This window comes from Coloeus monedula, assembly GCF_965178545.1.
Source record: "Coloeus monedula genome assembly, chromosome: 2".
NCBI classification, from domain to species: Eukaryota; Metazoa; Chordata; class Aves; order Passeriformes; family Corvidae; genus Coloeus; species Coloeus monedula.
The window spans coordinates 19,675,295-19,698,974 of NC_138782.1; positions in this window are offsets into that span (position 1 = coordinate 19,675,295).

The following is a 23,680-nucleotide window of genomic DNA, read 5'->3' on the forward strand; positions in this document are numbered from 1 at the left end:
TTGCCTAATGGCACATTGGTGGTAGGGAAACAAGGGTAAAAGAATGAGATTATGATTTTGCTACCTTGAGTATACTTGGATTATTGTGAAAATTCTGTTAGCTTTTGTTCTCATAGTACTGTCCTTTCAGCTGGGATCCAGACTCTCTCTCCAAGCACCACCAACTCTGACTGTCTGCACCATGCTGAAATCTCCTATGAAAGGAATCTGTTTCCATTCTTCCAATTTATCTCCACATGTTTCTTTTCCTACCTGCTATCACCCCACAAGAAACGAGAGCGTGTCTGATAGCTCGTTTTGCACCTACTACTCAGTACAACATCTCCTGTAGGATAACCCTGACTTTTCCCTTCAAACAGAATCTCTAAGGAAACTTCTAACAGGTAACAGTAAGGATGCATGACTATTTCAGCTTCAAAACATTTATGTAATATTCCAGGTTAGTCTGCACATTGGTGCAGATATAGTTCTTGCTGCTGCACTCTGACAATCATTGCTGGACAGGTGGGGTGGTTCTTGACTACCACAGCTAGGAAGGCCCAGGTAGAGTGCAAGAGAATTAATGTAAGAAACCCTGACACGTAAACAGTCTCAGTAACAGGCAAAATGCACCACCATTGATCAGCTACATTGATAACTTGTGAACGTTTGATTGGGTAATGCCACAAATACTGTGACAATTTATCACAGTAGCTGCAGATATTGGCTTGATTGAGAAAGTTTTTCAGGCCATTGAAATTACTGCATGATCACTGCATCACATTCCCTTTCATTTTGTCCTATTTTCCTCTCCCACCTTGTTGCTGACCCTGCATTTGTTGTCCATCTCCTTGAATATCCTTGTCGCCACAAGAACGCTCAGTAACTGAAAAGATGAAGCCTCACAGCAATAGAGATATATCTTGTTCTCTTTCCTTACTTCTCCATATGTCCATTGGTATGCTGTTTCACCAAAGTACACACAGGAATAATTCCAAGGCTATGCCTGACACAGGATTATATAGGCAATGACTGCTGTTTGTGCTGCAGGAAGGAAAGGATTGTTTTTTACTGCTCTTCTCTGTGTCAGTACTGGTCTCTCTGAAGGGGTCTGTGTATCAGTTTGCACTGGGAGATCAACTGCTTCAAAGCAGTGTTGTCCACAAAAAAGAAAGTTCACTATTTATGTAATGCTGCCTATGACCATAGGTCTGGAAAGCACCCTCCAAGTTTTTTGTCCAAAAAATGTTAAGCTCACTGGAGCATGGACGTTCCACACTATCCTAAGTCTTAAGGGTTAGAAAAAAGTGCACCCAGCCTTCGCTTTTGGTCTGAGCAGTGTTGTTGGTAATACTTTTGCCACATTAGTAGACTGACTAATTTCTTCATTAGACTACTCATAAATAATTACAGGTCACTTCTTGTAAAGTCTGTGCTTTTGCACGAAGTGCATTAGTCAGGAATCATTGTTGCTCCGAGACACAGGGTAACAGATGGCTACAGCAATAGCAGGAGTGACTGTCTCTTGCCTCAGCTGCCTGAATGTCTAGTCAGTCAAGAAAATTAGTTTGTTGTGCCCCTGATTTATTTGAACTTTGCCTATTTCAACTCCAAAATGCACATGAATATTAAATTTTAAATACAGTTCTTACATTTGTTCATTCGAAAGATAAGGGATTATTTCCATAAAGAAACATATTATAATTTCCACACCTAACTTATAAATCTGGACTGATAAATACTTTTTATCTCTGTTTGGAAAAAAAGATACTATAGAGTGCAGAAGGAGTCTGTCTAAGAAGTTATTTGGAAATATTCAAATTTAATGTCTTACTCTGGGTTCAAGGCTTAACTCTGAAGTTATATTGGTGTTATTATTTTTTCATGAACTTATAAAGTTCAGTAGATTTACCTGGGCTTCAGAATGCAGTTTTATAGCCATATCTAATATAGTATGGGTACCTCCTCTTGATGAAGCCAGACATCTGGGTTTATTGGTGTATTATGGCTCCTCAGTTACCATGCCAAGGGGCAGATGAATGCACGCAAGAAAAATATTGGGGTTTGGTGAGACAGAGAGCAGGTTCAGTGCATCCTCTGGGGTGTTTCTCATCTGATAAAAAACAAAAACTTCCTCTGCTCCCTGGCCAGGCCTTTGCTTCTGATGGTATAAAAGGCTCTAGTTGCTGTCCTTTAATCTTGGAGCATGAAAAATACAAGCCTTCATTTAGTTGCTCCTTGTTCTGAAGCAGATGCCAACTTCACAGCCAACCTTTCTTAGCAGCAGTGTGCTCAAAACAGAGACTTTCATTTTTTCCCTTAGAATTACACTCTTTTTAAAAACAAACAAACAAACAAACAAACATCTTCAAAGGACTACGTAGATCATCTTGTAGAGAATACATGGTACATAGTGGTAACTGACATTTCCATAGAAGAGAGGCTCATTTTTCATTGAGTTCTCTCTACAGTGAATAAAACCACACAGAGTCAGAGGTAATTGAACTAGGAATGTCAGCTTTTCACAGTTTTTCTCAGGTGTAATAACAATATATACTGTGGAGTACAGGCCTGATAGTGTTAAATGTCCAGACAGCTCACCAGAAAAGATTCATTGCATTATAACACCTTGAATCGTAAGGTAAGAACAACCCATAAGGAGGAAGATACAATTTCTCCCTGACTCCATGTTGGCTGTGCTTATCTTAACATCTTTAATCCTATATATCTTCCATACAAAAAAAAATACAAAAGCACAGCCTACAATAGCACAGGAGTCTGTGTCAGCTCGCTGAGGGAAGGCAGCCTCTCTGCTCCTCCCAAAAGAGTGATCATTTTGTCAGGCACATCGAAGCTTAGAAATTCTAAGTTGCAATATAAACAATTGTTATGATTCCCAACCCAGCTGGTGCTGTCAGGGATAAAAACCTGCAGTCATTTGAATGCAGCAGGATAAACACACTAGAACACTAATTTGTTCAGCTACCGTTCCAGCTTGTTACCCAGCTTTGGCAGATATAAGTGCTTAATTACAGTAGTGATGTCCACAAGTATCACAGAAGATGGTTTATCAGGTGTTTATAATACCAACAAACATCAGGCTGAAGTACAATAAGCAACAACTCAGCCCTCTAAAATTATGTGCATAATATTATAAAACACAATCAGAAGAAAAGTTATTTTTCATAGGCAAGCGGCAGGGTTCATTCTGGTGGTTGGATTATGGCTAGTTTATGGTGGGACCTATGCAAGACTGGTGGGACCTGTGTGGTTTCTGCTCTGCTCTCCCTTGGAAATTTCTTCAAAGGGAAGAAGCCAAGAGTTTGGAAGCCCATAGCCCTTTTGTTTCAGAGAATTCAGAATAAAATCAAATTGTAAGTAAAGCAAGCTCTGAAATTTCTAGATGCTTCATGAAGCTCAATACACTATTGCATTTAATCAGATATTATTGATTATTATATCATTATTTAAAGCTAAGGAACTGGGCTATTTGAGCAGTGACTTTGCTGTGGAGATATGGCATGGTAGAAGCCTCCCTTCCATTTTTACCCTGAGCTACACATTGTCAGCACCCTTCAGAAGAGCTACTGAATGATTTTCTCAAACAGAATAGATGTGCACTTTATAAGTACAGGTAAATCAGTTCCTTAGTCCCTCCTCTTCTAAGACTTGAACACACTTGTAGTTTGTTAACAGGATAGAAGGAGAAAATTTATAAGCATTAACTTTGGCTGTTCAACAACAGTGTCCCTTCCATCTTATTTTTATCCCCCCTCCCCTGTTCCCAGTGACAAGGTTTGGTTGCAAATCTTGGTGGAAGAGATTGCAATCTCCCTCCTGCCATCACCTAGCAGGAAGGGGCTTTGCAGCTGACATCCAAGTGCTTCAGCATTAATACTTTGATTACAAAGCAGTTTTTGTGTTACCTCTCTGTGAACACAAGAAACCAGGGCAGCTGGTTGGACAGCATGAATAATCCATGCTTAACAAGTCAATAAAAGACAACCTGCAAGGCCACACTTCAACTTATCAATAAATAGGTGTAACTCTTTTGAAATTCACTAGAGACATAGTCACAAGAAAATTACCTTGATTACCACCAACTTATTAATTATTTTCAACTAATTAAGTGATATCTGTAAAAAAATTAAAAAATACCAAAACAAAAACAAGAATTTAAAGTCTAGGAATGAGTAGTACAGTTCAATTTTTCTTTTGAAAAGAACCCAGATAACAAAACATGGGTATGCACATAAAATGTGTGTGCATGCAATTAAAATATCAAAAAATATATATATTTAGGAGATCTGGGGGAGTGAAGAAGCAGAACAGTTTTTCTAACTAAGTATTCTTCTGCAGTGTATGAATGCTAGGTGCTGACTTGCTTATGTATATTAAATTTTTAAATGATGAAATTAATGTAAACTTGTGCAAGCAACACCTTTGTGTAGACCTTGGGGGGGAAAAAAGGAAAAATTTTGACTGGATAAATATACAGAAATTTAACCTGTGACACTAAAAAATGGGTGACACTGAAAAGCCCTGGCTACCTAATTCATATAGAGTTAGGTGAGGTAATTAAGACTTTGAAAAACTCACTAGCTGCCAATTTGTAATTTCAGACAATTTAAAATTCAGGACATCCATTGTAGTTATTATTTGGAATCCTCAGGATGTGGTGTTGTTAATGAACTAATTTTCATGGTCTAATTACACCTGAAAAATCTTAGCCTGAGACCAAAAAAAGATTTAAGTGAACTTAAATTGACAACATTTTACACACAGCTTGGATACTACTCGTTAGATCCCAAACAAATAAAGAGGAAACATTGCTGTATCCATTCTGAGCTGGATTTTGGTAAATGCCTGAAAATATAAATTTCAGTGAGAGTGTGTTTGTTATTTATGTCTGCGCAGACAGACAGCCCTAAATCAGTGCAGCACTTAATTTTCACACATACCCTGTTTTCAGAATTATAGGTAGCACTTTGCAGGCTTTGTGGATGTCCTCTGAACAGGGGTGAACTCTCACACACTGGGTATCCCTTGTTCACTGTGAAATGGGACTTAGGTAAAATTCTCCTGTACTGTAAGTGGCACCAATTATCAAAGTCATGTTTGCTTTGAAAATGTATCTAAACCAGCGTACAGCTTATCTCAGCTGAAAGAATCAGGGCATTTTAAGCATTGCCAAATAAAAGATAATTTTATCCTTTAGACCTTATGCATAGGTGTGCATAGAGGTTACATCCTATGACTGTTAAGGACAGAGAGAGGCTATTTCACATCATTTGGCTGAAAATGGTGACTGTGGTGAGGGAAAAACCAGTACAAAGGACCTCACTACAGTTTGTAGTGCTGCAGTACCCCTATTTCCAGAAGAATAGTACTCTTGGAAGATGTTTTTTTTACCAGGAGTATTGATATCCTGAAAATTATTATGCCTTTATTGTTGATAGAGATTCCCTTTCAATGCACTTTATCAATTAACAAGCAGAGGAGCACTCCAGGTACACAGACCATGTGTTATCTAAATACAGGGAGAGAGAGTTCTGGCTTCCTTCTGATGATTTTCTGTGCATTCAGACTAGCTTTTTGTTGTTTGATTTTTTTTTTTTTTTTAACATACATTTTCACAAAATAATCTAAAGCAGAAAGAAACAATTATGTGGCAAAATTAATCTCATCTAATACTCACATTAATGACCTATTTTTAGACAAAACACTGATTATTATAGTGCCTCTCCTGTAAAGTCTTCTTTTATGATTATGTGAATGGATCTTTCAAAACAAGCTGAAACTGCCTGCATTTGGCACAATACAGTAATTTTGATTGCCTTTCTTTTGTTCCCCCCAAGAGCTATTTTTCATTTCTGCTTGGGACTAAGAAACTCCTTTTATTTTAATCTGATTTTTTTTTTCCTGGCATAGAAACAATCAATAAGGAACCTGCCTCAATACCAGAAGAGAATGACCTTTGCATTCTCAGCTGATGATACTGCAGAAAGGTTTGACTCTGGTGTCAGGCTATTACTTCTCTACATTTTCCAACTACTTGGAATTTTCCTAATACAGATATAAATAAAATTAAATGAAAGTAGTTTAGTATAAATGAGCACAGATGTCTATAGTTCTGCTTGAAGTGCAATATTTTCCTTCACCAAACATTATTTAGAGGGTCATTACAGGGTTATACCTAGAACAATTTTACATGTAGGAAATGACAACATGTGAGTATGGGTTTTTAGTATTGCTTCTGTGTTTTGGTGAGATATAAAATAACTGCACTCTTATTTGAGCCTTTCTGAACCAAATAGATCCATATACACCTTATAGATCCTTTCATCACTAATGATGTTGAGTTTAAATCTTTGCTTCATTCATTCCTGCCATATGTGTTCTTATGTGTTTCTATTCCCCAGCGTCAGGGAGCTGCAGAAATGGCTGGAATAATATGATAACTGAGACCTTGTGCAGGCTTTCTGTGGCACTGCTGGAGTTCACTCCTAGGCCATTTAACTATTTTCTTTCAATTTATTTCTTAATCATTTTAATTATGCTTCATTACATTCCCAAAATTGCCAAATGCTAAGGTTTTTCATGGGGTCATTCATTTTAGCAAGCTGAGCTTTGCAAACACTGCAGCAAAAGCTGAGCACCAGGCAGTTTTACATTAATCATAAATTTTTACTTAAAAACTGCAAGGAAAATGTACATTCTTATCAGTTATGGCAAGTGCTTCCAAGTAATTTAGTAACAATCTGCCTGCATCAATTGTATTGCTTCCTAGCTGCACTAGCAGCACCACAGCATTGTGAACCTAAGGAAGTTCAGTTTCCTGGACAAATGACCTCTATCCCCATGGCAGGCACACCACTGTGGCACTGCAGCAGCATCACCATCCACTCCAGGACCACAGGGCTTCAGGAAACCGTAAGTGGAAATACTGCAATGTTGATTTTATTTCATTGTTTTGTGGGAAGCCACCAGCTCATTCTGAGTTGGGAGGGAGTTTTTATGTACTAAAACTTATGGAAACCAACATGTTTTCTGTGAGTTCTCTTGATGACAAGACAAATTGGGCTCTTGTCTAAATTGGGGCTCAACTATCAGAAAAGACTCTCAGCCAACTAAAGGTGGTAGAAAGCTCTGTTTGTAGAGTGCTTCTAGGCAAGTCAGTGTCAGCAAAGCCAAGGGTAGCTGGCTGTAAATTGTTTATATTATTGATTAATATTATCTACAAGAGTAAAATGTGAGTAGATCAGGACATCATAGTTGTCCTTAGTGGAGTTACTCACATATCTAGATGTAGAATTTCTGTGTAGTCAGAGGAAGTCTTGGTGAGGTCTTAGTGTTATCACCCTTTGCAAGTTGTACCGGTTTGGCCAAATTTAGAAATACATCCTCTGAAAAAAGGTACAACCACCCCTCCCCCACCAGGTTCCGGGAAAATAAATTTTCCTCAAAAGAAAGTGAAAGAGATAAAAACTATTTATTTAACAAACACACAAGAAAAGGAAAGTAATGCTAAATAATAAAATGCCTCGCTGTGGAGAAAAAACCTGGGAAAAGTGTTAGAGTCCTCCTCCCGATGTGTTCTGATATTGAAGCAGTCCAGTAGAAAAGGGAGAAAATCCGAAATTCCAGGGAAGGAAAAAAAAAATTCAACTCTCAGTCTCTCTCTGAAGAAAAAGAAACTGAAAAACCGGCCAGAAACTGACCTGGGAGCAGGAAGCCGGGTGCTTCCTCACTTCCCTGCCGCAGCTGGGGAAAAAAAAGTCTCTATCTCTGTGTGACCTTGAACAAGCTGCAAACTGCTTTGAAAAAGTTTTGCTCAGTTTTTCTTTCCCTTTCTCAGGCTCATTTTAGAGGCATAGAAAGGCACAAAGTTAATTTCTGGGCATAGGGCAGCAATATGGGATACACATCATAAAGTCACCCCAAGACACAAGTGTTCCTCTTAGAAGACCAAAAGATCGGTCAATCTAGAGTGGCAAAACACTCTTTTCCTTTGTTAAATTAAATATGGAGGTCAATCAAAGCATGTGTCAAACCACGTTGTGTGGCAACTTGGGGAAAATGTTGTAAAACAAGTGCATTTCTCTTCACTGAAGTAAGGAAATCAACCAAGGGGGAAAAAAGATTCTATAACTGTAATTGGAAAAGGACTGTGAAAACAAAGGGTGGTATTCATCTCACCTTTAGTAAAAATAATGTGATGAAACAATCCTTCAGCAGGTGTCTGTCTGTCTGTATTGGTAAGGGGAAATAAGTCAGGATGAGCACCTCAAACAAGACGCATGAATTTGTTGTAAATAAAATAAATCCAGAAGTGTCAGCATTTTGAAAATATAATACTTTTTGTCCCTTTATTTTTCAGTACTATAGTAGGCGACTTTTTTTGCTTGTGTTGTAAATTCTATAATAAAAAGGAGGCACATCTAATCCTATAGTAAAAAATCCTCATTGATATTAAGAAATGCTAGATTTTGTACTCTTTCAAGACTCCTTATGTGTTTGTATTTGGACTGCAAATCTGGATCCTGATACAATGTCAAGGTTGAAGTCTGTATGCCTGACAGCCTTTCTTAATTTTTGCCAATGTTCATGACTTTTAAGATCACTACAGTTTGCTGAATACATATTTAAAAAAAAAAATTAGATCTATTTTTGCTCCAAAACAAATGCTTACATTTATTGACAAATTTTGCCAGTTTTATATATTTGTTTATGATTTGTTTTGGAGTTATTTTGTCAAATTGAAGTGTGTACAACAAATAAAGTGTATAGTAGAGAAAGCAGTTGTAAAAGCTTCAGACCTGTGATAGGAGAAAGAATGGGCTCTTTGACATTGCCTCCAGAATGTGAGTCAAATGTACAAAATACCAATATAATCCCAATATTGGGTTCAGATGAATGCTGAAACATTTTAAGATCTAACAGGAACAATTAAAAGACTCTCGTCTTGAGTCATCTGAAAAAGAGACAAAATACACCACTTCTCCCTACATTTTGTAAGACTATTTTGTACATAAGCATTTTGTATATGTGCATAGCAGACCTCAACTTTTGCCTGCAGGTCTTCCGCTAGCTTTTACTGCTGAGTTTACCAGAAAGAGAAACACTTGTGACAGCAGTGCTCTAGGAATTGTCCTACTGAAATGGTTTCCATGGAATGACACTCTGGCAAGGCTGTGTTTGGTTACTGCAAAGAGTGGCAGCCCTTGTTTTATGTTCCCTCGCTCACTCTTCCTTTAAGTGGGCTGTAGAATAGAAATCTTTCCAGCTGTGAGGATGATCCTGATGGATGAGTGTGAGCAGTTGTTGCAGTTTTGCCTGCATCATCTCTGCCACACAGCATTAGCATGAGACCATCTTCCTTTGGAAGCTGCCACTTTACTATTTGTTAATGGGTCTGCAGCATTTCCTTAATCTGAAGGACCTCACTGAGACACTGTTTCATACATGTAATTTATCTTTAAAAAAAGAAATATTTTCCTTCCTGAAAAAAACCCCATATTTCAGAATATAACAATGATCTCTTTTTCTAGCTTGGACTTGTTCACACAGTCATGCTGGACCAAATGCCATTAATTCATATGTTTGGCTGTCTTACTTGATTATACAATGCCTAGTGATATCAGCTTTCAATCCTGAGTGATAATTTTAGATACAATTGCAGTGTATCACTAATATTCTTCCTCTGCAAAATGTCTAGGAAGTTTTCCTAAAAACATATGCTACAAACACGTCTCTTGTGGTTAAGAAATAGACCATTAATATATAATGTATGCATGTTGACTCATTAATACAATGCAGACTTTTGCATAGCAGGTGCAGATTCCACCCACTTTAAATTTTATCTAGCATATAGTTGATACTAATGAATTCACTTTCAGATGATATAAAGTGCATTCCTTGACTTCCAGTTATTTCTGTAGTCATGGCATATAAAATTATATAATTAAAATGTTTTATTTATGGCTATAGAAAATTATAGTAATACTGTTACATGAACAAAATTAACGTGGGTTTCTTTTTTTTAATTACTTTTAAATCAGTGTAGTGCTTGTGAAGTGTATCAGGCAGGCAGCTCCAGAAGCTCTGAAAAGAGGAGCCGTGGGCTATGGGCTTGCAGGGATCACCAGGATTTGATTGGGCTCACCAGGATTTCATTGGGCTCTCTTGTCAGGGCAGAGCCAGGGCCAGTGCCCCTGTGTGACAGGGACAGTTGTGAGCGTGGTGAGATGAGGTGACAATGACATCATGAGATCTGCTTATCACCTCTCAGGCTCTTACTGCGTTTTGTCACTGTTGTCGAAGATCTCATCTGAAAAAGCTGATGTGCCCTTGAAGTTGAGAGGACATGCAACAGCCCAATGGACAAGATACAGGATCTGGACTCAGAAGTGCAGTGTACTGACCCACATGTTCTCTGTAATCATTACATCACCAGTGCTGGGGATCTGGGGGGGAATCAGGAGATCCATGGGCTTTATTTGGGCCATTTGCTCAGAGATCATTTTCACTGGGAACAAATGTTGAATTGAGTTGTGTTCATGAATTGTTCATTTCTGATTCAGTTCATTTCTGAGCCTAATCACATCAGGAAGACAGTTCATGCTGATGTTCAGCTTCTATTTTTTCTGTGAAAGGCTCAAATACCAGGTACAAAAAAACTTGTGCTGGACTGAGTTGGTTATTTAAGAAATTTTGTACCTGTATGTCATGCAGGTATAAAAAGGAATAAACCTGTAGGGCTCAAGTCTGTGAAAGTTCTGGAGCTTAAAAATATATTTATTAATAAACTAGAAATTTCCAAAATGTTTACACCTAATTTAGGACTAAAACACTCAACCCCAATGTTGAAACTACTGTTTGAAGCCTATTCATGGATATTATGTTTCTTCTGCACATTCATGAAAACTCTTCATTTGCATGTAATAGCTAACTAATAAAAATAATATGCTCACAGTACTAAAGAAGGAGATTACTCTGTTCATTTCCAGAGTGTGTGTATCTCCTATTGTTTCTTTTGGATGCTTTTTATTGGTATGTATATGACACGGAAAGAAATAAACTGCAACATTGCTTTTAATGTGGTAAAGTCACAGAAAATAGTTTGTTAAGTTTCTAATAACACTATATTTCTAATAACTTTTGCATTAATGAATTAATTGAAATTAAGGTGTTGACATGTTTCATATTTCAAATATTTAATAAATCATATTTTATTAAGATACTTGTCAATAAAAGCAATGCTTATGGATTACTTAAAAATAAGCTTAAACCTTTAATTTTCATTAACTTTTCATAAGATGTAGAAAATAGGTTGCAATTTCATGAGAAACTGCCAATTTTTTTTGTATTATCAATAGATATTTACTTTAGAGGTGATTACTCACTGTTTACTGGGTCCTGCATACAGATTATAGGAGCTTCATTTTGTTGTTATATTTGTACTCGAGCTGTTTTCAGATTATTACTCTACTGAATATTTAAATATTAGTTCTCAAGTAATGACCAATCTGGAAATATAATGCCATATAAAGGAAATTGGCTACATTTGCCATAATTTCAGCCCAGTACCCACACATGCTTACTCCAGACTAAGGATCACTCCCAACATTTTGTTCTAGAGTCTAGACATCCCTACTTTTGAGGACATGCTAGAAATCAGGGAAAGACCACCACAGATCCCTCATTGATTGCTGATCATTTACTGTCACTTCCAATCCCTTTTATTTTTGAACAGCTGTTAATAGGCAGAAAGCTCTGTGTGGTCCTTTATAGCACGTGTGTCACTGTGCTACACAAAATCATGATGCTGAGCTGCTTCAGTGGTGTGGTTTTGATTTTGTGAGAAAACTACAAACGTTCCAAAGTCCTCTTGGGTCCAACTACAAAACATTTCCTGTTTTAATTTTCCTGCTGATTTCAGTGGGAGGCTTGGTTGCAGATTGGCAAAATCTGATGCTTAATAAGATTAAACTTCAAAGACTAATTAGGCTCAATTGCAAGTACTTTCATGGCTGATCATCACTAGTTGAGGCATGTCTAGCTGACAAACATTTCCAGGGCGACAAGATTTACTTATCCCAGGTGACCTTCAGCAGAAACAAAAATGCAATTTTGTCCACACAAAAGGGCAGATGTTTTATTGATTTTTTTTTTTTTTTTTTTTTTTTTGACAACTGAGTTACATGTTGCTATCCCACAAAATTAACTATAATGTTTCTAAGTATTATGGCTAAAAAGAAGGTGGGAATAATAAATACTAAAAAAACCCAACAAAGCAACAAGAAAAGCACCGGCACTGTACACCTCTACCTGTTGGCACAATCCTCCTGCTCCTGATGTGAAATGCATTTTTCTAGCCCTTTTTTGACCATAATCGTGCTTCACTGAGTGAAATGGAGCAATGCTGAGCAGAGCACAGGATGCATTTGAAGCTGTGAACTGCTGCCCCCAAGGATGCAGCAAAACTCTGACAATGCTGCGGTTACCCGGTTTTGATTAATTTTTGAGCTCTGAGGAAGATGCTGCTTTGTGCTATGGGTGGTTACTGATAAGCAGCTGATAAATGGTTATTTGTATCCATGCAAAATAGAACAACTGAGTACTACTATGAGAGTCGACAGGGCACCCACAATGAAGAGCATTTCTTTCAAGGATAAAAAAGAATAACTTAGTACTCAGAAGGAAAAGAAGATTTGTAGCAACACCAAATCAGCATCTTACCTCATGCATGCGGTTAATTAATGCCCCTCTTCCCTGACAGCCCATTTGGTTTCCCCAGCCCAACATTTTCGGAATAGGATACTGAAACCTTTTTCACAGGTGTCCTCTACGAATAACCCTGAAGACAGCAGCTCATTTGGAATGAAATTGAGACTGGGATGTAGTTTTTAAAGGATTTAGAACTGGTTAGATTAAGAGCCCTGAAAATAGCGAATGTTGTTTGTCCCAGGGCAGGTGAAGTAGGGACAGCGTTTATATCATTTCTGTAAAAATTAGTTCAGCGGCAGTAAAGCATGTTCTGTTAAACAGCTAATAAACATTCCTGAAGGCCACGTGGGGGCCTCCTGTAATGTATAGTGTTAAAATAGAAGGCTGTAGCTGAGGAAAAAAGGAAATACAATTCCAGAATGAAATACTGCACAATGAAACCTTTTGGATAGTGGTCACGCTTGCTCATGGACATATGAATGAATTCATAATTGCAGATAACGAAGGATAGAAAGATCAAAGCTTCTTATCTCAACCACTTGCAATGGACCTCAGGGTCAAAATCTAGGAACATTAGATCCCAAACAATTTTTTTCCATCATATGCCACACAAGTATGATTTCCTTCACCTTTTGTACTGAATAACAACAGTTTATGTCTTCTTACAAGCAGCTGTTGGGTGAAGACCCGATCACGAACACCAGTATGGATCTTTCTCTATCCAGCAGAGGGCACTGACATGCACGTACAGCACTATACGTAAACCTTTTTTTTTTTGACAAAGGCTTCTTCTAAAACATCGATTAGAAGTCTAATTTCATTATTACTGTTAATATAATAAGACATGTTTGATATTACAGAAGTTATTATTTCTAGGCTTTTGTGTCACTCATAATTGCCTTCTCCTACTGGCAAATGATTTAAGTGAATATATTTTTTTAAATTGCATCAGTGCAGTAGCATTATTTTGTCTGTTTTGCCATCTAAAATGCATACACAAGGCTTTTTCCTTCAGTACAATTTTGAAGGCAAATCATTCAAGCATAAATAACTTTAATCAAATAGTATCTGGCTGAAATCAGTACTGAAGCACTGATTACAGCAGGTGGTATCCTCTATGTTGTTCCCAGACAAACATATCCAATGCCAGTAGGAACTTCCTGCAGTTCCCATGTTATAAAAGTTCATGGCAGGAAAGCTAAAATAAGAAACAGCTGAGCATGGTCACTGTAAACAAACTGAGTTTAGTTTTGACTTTATAAAAGCATGAGAATAGCTCAAGAACATTGCTTTCCCCACTCAAATATGCTGAATATGCAAATTACCAGGGATAAAATGGAATTAAACAAGAACTAAAAATCTCATGAATCACCTTACACCTAGATCACAAGATAACATAAAGATGCAACATGTTTTGCTTGTCTGCTTGTGTTAGGACTGGCTAGAGCAAAGTGTGGGAAACAGGAGTAGAAACTCCTGCAATTAAAGGAGGCTTTGATTTACAACCCTGGAAGAGACTAGGTCTGGCTTAATTGACAGAGATTTATAGACTTTAAGCAAAAGGATTACAAGCTTGTATTCCTATAATTACAAGTAAAATTGTACCCTGGGTGTTTTGGTGGAGGGTTTTAAAATATAATAGTGTGGGTTTATATAGTTTAAGTTAAGAATGTAGATGGTATAAGAGAGACATCTGTGTGTAGGTGACATGAGAAGTTATTGGTCAAGACATAGCTGCATTGCAGTGAGAAGTGCCACAGGTGGTAGGTCATAAATCCAAAACAAAGTGTCATTTTAAGGGCCTATTGGATTAGAAAGATATAAATTATGATGTAACCCTAAATCTTGTGCCTAGTCACCATTACTCAGAGGTGTTGTAAAATCTCACACCTCGACTGATGAGTTTGTTATTTTAAACAATAAAGCCGTGTAATTGCATAGTCCCATCCCTTAAAGTTATTTCCTCCAACGAGTGAACAGCCGGGAAATTTGACAGCAAGGATAGCAGGTGAGATTTCCTTTTGGAAGGCCAAGAGTAACTGGCCTTTCATAACCTTTCTCCTCTGAGGAGGTTGATCAAGTTTCTGAGTTAATTAATCAAACTGTAATTAGCAACAGGTGTGTAAACTCACACCTCGAGAAAGTGGAGTACAAATGGAGAAACTGGAGCGCAAGTTTCATTAATCAATTAATTAGCTCATTCTTCAAGAAAGGAAGGAAAAGTAAGTGATTAACCTTATGAAAAGGAATAAATGTAGAGTCAAGACTGCAAATTTCAGTAATGAAAGATTGTAAATCCCTGGACTCAGTTTTGTTTTTATCAAAATTACTGGCAGCATGTGACAAAAGTAGGAGCGGGCCATAAGAAAGTTGAAATTTTCTCTGCTGAGGCTGAACTGAGGTTAGCTCAGTCAATGCTTGAAAGAATGGGGAATTACAGTTTTCACAGGCACTTTATGTTTGCTGATCATTAAATGTCCTCCCAAGGAATGATACGTGCAGACCATAGCAAGAGCTGTAATGGTTGGTGTTTTCTTTCCTTGCTGTTAATGTCATAACCTGCCTTGCCAAAAAAAATGTTCCTAAAAGCTGTGTTGAATATCATAGCAAAGGGTGTCAAGCAATTGCAGAATGACCAGGTAGGTGAATAGATATTAATTCTTCTGTCGTCTGCAATTCCAGAAACACTTGGTAAAGAGCAAAGTTACTTTTAAAACCAAAACCTCCTTTCCCCCGATCTTCTAGTTCCGCCTTTGTTGCTTCATAGTTTTCTTGTTTTATATTTTTTTTTTTAATACTTGAAATGAGAAATCATCCCCCAAATCTGGAATTGTTACAGTCTGACTGTTAGCTAAGTTCCTAAATATGTTCTTGGTAGCTCATTACATTCCCTGCTTTTGATTAATGCAAGTTAAGAACAATTGACCTGACAACTGACTCAATATGCATCAAGTAAGCAGAGAAAGCTTTTTATACTGTGGTGTGGAAAAGATTTGCTGATCTAAAAAGTGCATGTTGTCTCTTCTGTTATATGTTCTTTGTTGCAATAACAATGGCTGTTATTTGATCCAATGTGAGTAATAATTTTAAGTACTCAAGGTCACTAGTCTGGAAATTCAAGATTACTTACAATTTTGTGATATTATAAAAGGTGAATTTATGCTGTGTTTGCTTCAAAATAGAAACAACTATCCAGGGCTTTTCCCCTTTGGAAAAGATGTTCATCATTTTGACTTAAAGTTATATAGCTCTTTTTCCTGATAGCAGAAAGCAGTAGGAAATATAAAGTTTGAGGGTCTTCATGATGAAAGTGCCTGCTATTTACACTCTCTATATGTAAACTGGCTTTGATTATTCATAAGAGCAGAAGAAAATGGTATGGGAAGAATGGCACCATGTTATTAATGCCAAATGCTGTTATCAGTTATGGAGGCTTCTAAATTCATCTGTAATATTTTCTCCTGTGTGCTCACATTTATATCTGTGTTCAATATACACTTAGCATACTTGTAATCAGAGTTTTTTCAGGTCAAAGCTCTGACTTCTCAGCTGCTCAGGTTTAGGAACACTGAACAGAATAAAGTAAGATTCATAACTCCCATCCCTATAGTTACAGGTGTCATTTCCACACTGAAGGATCATTAGGATCCGATTATAAGAGAAAAAAGGGTGTTGTATTCATAAGTGGAGTATTGTGACTGACTAAAAGCATGAACGGCTGATAAGGTACTTTTGGGAATTCAGGTGGGAATGCGTTGGCATTTGTCAACTTTGTAGAGTATGGTATTCAACCATAAGCTGAGATAAACAGGTTGGCTTAGAGACATCTGTAGATTTTTAGGGAAGGAAAGTGCGAGGGTGCTTTGCACTTTGAGCCTCTTTTGTAAGAGGCGACTGTTTTATTCTTATAGAACAAATTTATCATTTAATATATTCAGATCTATATTCATCAAACACCTCTTGGGTGTGGTCGAGCTATGGGAAGTTTACTGTACAATTAAAATATGTTCTTGATATTGCTGGAGCATTTTTTGAATACTTTCAGTATTCTGTATTATAAAATGTATGTACGTACAGGCACTTGTGAGTCTGGCATTAGATGACCCTGTGACCCTTGAAGAAGATTATTAATTTTCCCAAGCTGCCTGAAGGAGCCTTTCATATTTCTCTAGAGTCTTAAGTGAGTCAGAGAGCTCTATGGCAGGAAATGCTAGGAGAAACCTGGAAGAAAAAAATATAGATTGGCACAGAAGGAAAACCATTAAAAAAAAAAAAAAACAAATCAGGTCTATGAAATAAAATTTAAAATTACACAGAGAATTGCTCTATCCTGTCTTAATTTGTAGATTTAACATTCTCTCTACATTATAAGTACAAAAAAGTGTTCTTGCTCCTTCATTAGCAACCATAAGATTTAAAAAAAACAAGTAGATTTTCTGTATGTCTAAACTAATCAGTTTAGCAACTGGTTCAGGCTTGTTCCTGTTGAGAGAGATAGCCTTACATAACAGATCTGATTTGTGCAGCACAATGAAGTTTTCAACTCAGTTTATTGTTTGCTCCCAAATGAATCCTCCTCTGTTAGACAATATATCATAGTGCCTGCAATTTTCTGACACTCCTGCTCAGGACAAACCTTCAGTGAGAGCAAAAGCAGAGCACTGTCTTCCTGAGAGATCTGGTGACCTTGGCTACAAACTTCTCCAGGCCTGGTAGATCATAGAGCAGATCTTATGCTTTATAAATCTCATGGCAAATGTCCATCATTCAACTTGGATTGTAAAACTCGTGTCATGGAAGCCTTAATAGCATTTTGGAATAGAACCCATGGATAAAAGCTACGCCAAGAAGCTGAGAAATGTCAAGGGATTTGTTTTTCACCAGATCCTAGAAATGCTAAGTATCTTGCACATATACTGAAGAAGACACATTTTTGGTGCTGTCTTTAGGTTCTCAGAAAGGTAAATGGTGGACATTCAGTCTTTTTTGATCTCATAATCCCCTTTTAAAATTGTTCTGCCCAGATCCTGAGTCTGCATATTTGACAGTATAGTGAGTGATCAAACTAGAGCCCGAGTTGATCCTGAAAAGCCTGTATGAGACAATTCCTTCTCCCCACCTAATCCTTGCAAAACCTTGGTGGTTGTTTAGGGTAATAATCACACAGAATCATCAAATAGTTTGGTCTGAAGGGATTACTAAAGACGATCTGACCCAGCTTCTCAGACATGGGCTGGGACATCTTTCCCTAGACCAGGTTGCTCAAAGCCCCATCCAACCTGACTTAAACATTTTCAATGGTGAGGAATCCCCCACTTCTCTGGGCAGCCTGTACAAGTGCCTCCCCACCCTCATCATAAAAAATTTCTTTCCTTAAAGTCAGTCTCAATCTACCCTAAATATGAAGCACTGGATATTTAATAAAGCTGCTTGGAGATCTCACTGCTGTTCAATATTAGTGATGATGATACGGAAGCTTTTGTACCTAAAGCACTTTTTATCCACTGGTCTAAGGAGGGAGTTCTACTTTTCTCCTATATTTTATTAATAGGGAAATAAATCCTTCTGACTTATGTGGATTAAGACATTAAAGCTTGAAGATATGTTTCTTTACCACATGTATAAACTAGTATTTTGTGCTGTTGTTTTAACCATCTGTATTTTAGCCTGGCATTATATGGCTAACAGATTAAATTTTTACGACAACATATGAAGCAGCTCCAATCAGTTTTGTATGTTGCTCTGCCCTTTCCCAACAGCAAGTAATTAAATACTATGCCAATATATCTATATATATTCATTAATGCTTCCTTATTTACGTTTGCTGCTGTACTTTATCTCCCTGAACACGCAGTGGCCAAAAGCCTCCTTCTGTGGTGAGTAGTGGGGCCAGATGAGTGAACAAACACCTCTGAGAAGTGATATGCCTCTAAAAATGCATCATCCTCGTTTAACAAAATTTATTGTACTGTATGCTTGCCCACAGCACTTCCAGTGTGGTTCTGCTTGATGAGTGTGCATTCATTATCTTATGATAAGTGTAGGTTCATGGATTTGAACCAGAGAGAGTTGGTTTGTGAATTCATTGCGGCGATACATTTGTGGAGGGGAAATGCTGCATCATAAAAAGAAACTGGTTGCAGCAATTATGACATCTTGGGAAAGAAGGCTTCTTGGTACAAAAGTGTCCTCATAGCAGCAAAAGGAAGGAAAGTGGGCTGCCCTAGGCTTTCATCAACTCAGAGGAAGAGCTATTCTGCAATGCAGATAAATTGCAAAAGCAAAGAATAAACCAAGTCTGTGATATTGTAAATCTGAGCATGCTTGGTTCCAGCTTTTGCGGCACAAAGACATTTAAGATAAAATTTACTGTTTTCTAAACATGCATTTAATAGTAGGTAGCAATTAATGATGCTGGGCAATACAGAAGAGGGAATGGATGTCTGCTTGGTGCCACAAGTTCTTATGCTTGTTATTCATCAAAACTTTCTTGTTATGAACATTAAAAACATTGAGCCAACTTTACATGGAGACTTGTTAGAGGTGAGCTTTCAGTGTGAAAGTTTGAATTCTCTCAACCACCAGAAGAAAAAAGAAAATCACTATATACGTAATCTTAGTTATTAGTATCCAACCAGGATGCAAGTATCATTTTCTTTGCATAGTTGCATGTTAGCTCTTTAATTGACTAGCAAAAAACAAACTAGAAATTAATGTTATTCACAGATCACTGTATGATAATGAACTTATTGATAGACAAGAATCATTCACTGAAGAAATTAAAAAAGAAATCTGAACAGCAAATGCATTTGAAAGTTTCTGGGATTCTAAACATTCATCAATTAGCTGTCAGAAACAGCTGCACAGAGAAATCCATATGCATTTTGAGAACACTTCCCTCAGTATGCTTTTTATTCCAAAATATACAAACATCTCATAGTTTCACGTTCCATTCACAGTTTTCTTCCAAAGACTCTGAACATCATAGTAGAGATAAGAGCACTGCAACGTGCAGATGTCTATGGTTAATATCCTTACCCAAACATAAATATCATTGCAAGGGAACCCAAATGTAGCTACACATGAACACAAAAGAGACAAGTAATAGACAAGTCAAATCTTTTTTTTTTTTTTATAAATACCCTATTTTCCAGATGCCAAAATTGGTATCCCTGACCTCTCTGAATTATACTGCCTACTTAGATCAATGTTCCTGCATTTCTGCTGACAGCACTTGCTCTCTTTTCCCAGAATTTTTCCCATCCCATAGAAGAGCTGGTTGAGGACTAAGATAACTGTAGCTTACAAGACATTGTCTTGCTGGGGATAAAGAAATTGCTGCAGCAAGCTGGACTGAATAAGAATTGGCTGTTCCATTGAGATTTTGATTTATGTGTCTGAACTATTTATTCTCCCATTTAATTTTATATTGCAAAGTGCTGGATTTTACACAGGCAAATCTAGGGTGTCTGAGTGCTATTTTTAGTCCCTATATATCTCTTGCACATTCATTGTCCTATATATAATTTACATAAGCTGACATGTTAGCAGCCCATGATTAAATATGTGGCATTACATTGGTTTAACGTGAGGGTAATTTTTCTTTTATTCTGCTTCAGTTTCTGTCTGGAGAGAGATATGATTTTGGGATTTTACATTGGTCAAGGATTCTTTTTGCCTGCATATGTCAAATAAGTGGTCCAACAGATTCTCAGACATCCCCTGGACTTTCTCCAACTTCTAAATGCTAACTGTGTTTTTCTATTTCTCTGTACACAGGTTTAAGCACTTCCCTTAGGCTTCTATGAAACCAGAAAAGTACCTCTAAGCTGGAGTGTCAGAGGTGAGTAAACAGCTCCACAACACTTTTCATTTTAATTTTGCCAGTATTTCAAGAAAATGCAGCCCTCCACACATTTTACTTACCACATTAAAATGTAACTGCACTGTTCAGTCATCTTCTGCACAGACCTGGTTTAGAAATAGAAGGAGCAGGATATCTACAGCTGTAATGACTTTCCCATGGCTCCCAATGCATCCAAGTGAGAAAGTCAGCATTAGAAAATCTAGTTACTGATTTTCCTGCTTAATCTATTTAATCCAACAAAGCAAACAAGTGAATATTTGGTAAAGGATATGTAGTGTGACTAGAAGTCACATCATACAGCAGTCTCATGAGAAGAGTGCACAGTCTGCATAAGAAAGAGGTATGCAAAAGCATTAGCTGTAGTCAGGAGTAAAACCTTATGATTAATTGTGATTAACACACATAAATATTATATGAAAAAATATCATAAATAATTGAGATCCACACGAATAATAAATAGACAATGTCTTACTGAAATTTACTTTTCATGGATGATTTGTGTGTTTAATGCCAGATATGAAAATTACTCTTGAAATTATTATGATAATTTCATATGATGATCTCAAGATCATCAGGTAAATAGTGTCCCTCAAAAAAATACTGCAATAAAACAAAATAAAATAAAATAAAATGTTTTTTAAAAAAAAAACTTTGAGCAAAGATATTATAGAATCTACCTTGCTTTGACCATTTAATGTGATTACTTTGAGTTATATCTCTGGATTGAATTGCTGACAAAATAAGAATAAGCATGACATGACTGATAGGATCTGCCATGTTAATAAGTAAAACTCTGGAAAAAATTAAGTTGACATTTGAAGAAGGGGAGAAAATGTCAAGGAATAATTATTTTTATTCAATATTGTTTGTGAGAAGCTTATTGTCCCAAACCAGATCTGGGCATATTGTCTGTATATTTAATAATCTGTCTAGAGTTTCCTTTCATTAATTGAGATATAATCAATTATAACCAATTACAGGTAAAATGCCCTCTTCCCCCCCTCCTCCTACAGCTACACTTTCATCCCCTGCCCCCCAGCTGACTTGTTCCTAAGCCATTCCTTGGTCTCAACCACTTTCCTGCAATTCACCCTCAGTCCTTTATTTCTACATACATTTATTTATATGAAAACTTGGAAAGGGGATTACTAAGGTGCCCTCACTAATTGGACTGGAAAACCTGTTTATTCCATTTCTTCTTGGCGAAACAATGCCTTCAGGGACTACAAACTCCTTAAAACACTGCTCATTCACTATGTATTTGATACAAAATGGATATCTTGGAGCAAAGCCCAGGGCCAGCTACAGCTGCCTCTGCAAAATGAAGTGCTCTTAAATCCAGTTCACTTAAACAGTGAAGCTTTCTTCATGCAGAGAGGTCCTGTGTGTCTGAGGACCACTTATCATTTCCTGGATCAGGCTCCATTCATCCCCCACCACGTCCCCTGGTGCAAGGAATGCCAGCAGAACCTCTGAAGGGCTTTCCCTCGTGTTACTGAGCCTTAAATTTTGCTAAAACCCAGCGATTTTAGCCAGGAACCACACAGAGGATGTTCTACATTTCATGGCCTTATTTTACTGTCTTGTTGCTTGTACTTACACTTACTGTAAGTCCAGTGCTGCACTTACACATCTGTGCTTTATTTCCTGATCTTACACCACAGACAGAAGAGGACATCTTTTCAAATCAGTGACATAATGTCATTATATAGAGTCTGACATAACTCCTAAAAGCATGTTTTACAGAATGTGAGTTGGGCAGCACAAGAGCTCTCCCTTAAGCATTAGGGTGACCTAACTGGGGAACAACACATTTTGGTCTCTGAGTGATAGTTTGTTCATATACCATGGTTGTTTCAAATGATCTTTGGATTTTCTTTTGAGCTGAAAGCTGATTTCAGCACATTTTATGGACAAAATACACCGACATCATGTGGAATAACACTGTATTGCCCTACATCTGTTAATCTGATAGTTCTTTTCCATCTGGAAATGACAGTGGATCAGAACACAGTTTCCTAACTGTGACACACGATGCTGAGCTCTGTCATTAACAGCTTCAAGTCCTTTTCCTATATATTTAGGAGAAAACAAAAAACAAACAAACAAACAAAGCCCCCCAAAAAAACAAAAAAAAAAAACAAAAAACCCCACCCCCAAGCCCCCCCCCCAAAAAAAAAAAAAAAAAAAAAACTGGAGAAAAGAAAAATAATGCACCAAACCCCAGAAAACTAATCACCAAACCAGATATTTTTATCTGGGTATCTAATTGTACACTCTGTATTCTATATATGTTTGAGAAAAAAAGCAACAATTTGGACAAGCATAGCTCTGAAAGTCACCATTTTCACATCCTTTTTTTATGAAAAGTCATGTCAGCCATATGTAGAGAAAAAACATCTCTACAGAAACTAAATATAAGAACCGCAATTCAATCAGTAGAACATTATGATTAATTGTATTTCTTTATCAATAAATAAGAGGAAAAGCAGGGAGACTTCCTAGACAATTTTGAAATGGGTCTGCAAGATGCCACGGCATTTTTCTATTCCCCTGCTGATACTGTGACATTGGTGCACAGAATCACACACACCCCCCAAAAAAAAAAGCATTTATCATTCTCTTGAGTGAATTAGTGCACTCTCTTACATTCTAGAGGAAAATTTCATGATGAAATATGGTCCTTATGAAAAATATATAAGCATATGCAGCCTGAGTTTTCTTTGCTCTGGATGAAACTCTGCATTAAAATTGAACCTCTGCAGGATAAATGTGCCTTTTTACCTGCTTGGCTATGCCAGTCACATGAAAATCACACTTTGCTATGGGTGGACAAGAGTTGACAGTGGTTGATAGTGTGTCCTTTCTGAATTTTCTGTGACAGTGGGACGAGGAGTGGAATTGTCTCTGTTTGAGCCACTGGGCTTTTTAGCCATGACACCAGTGGAGCAAGGACTGTGTTGTGTGATTTTTGGTTAGAAAATTCTTTCTTCTGCTTGGAAAATTCCAGCTCTTGGCCTTATCAGTGTGCAGGGTATGAAGTCTTCTGAAAATATATGAGCAGTTTCCTATGGGAGGATTCTTAATTCTCATCCTCCAGATTCA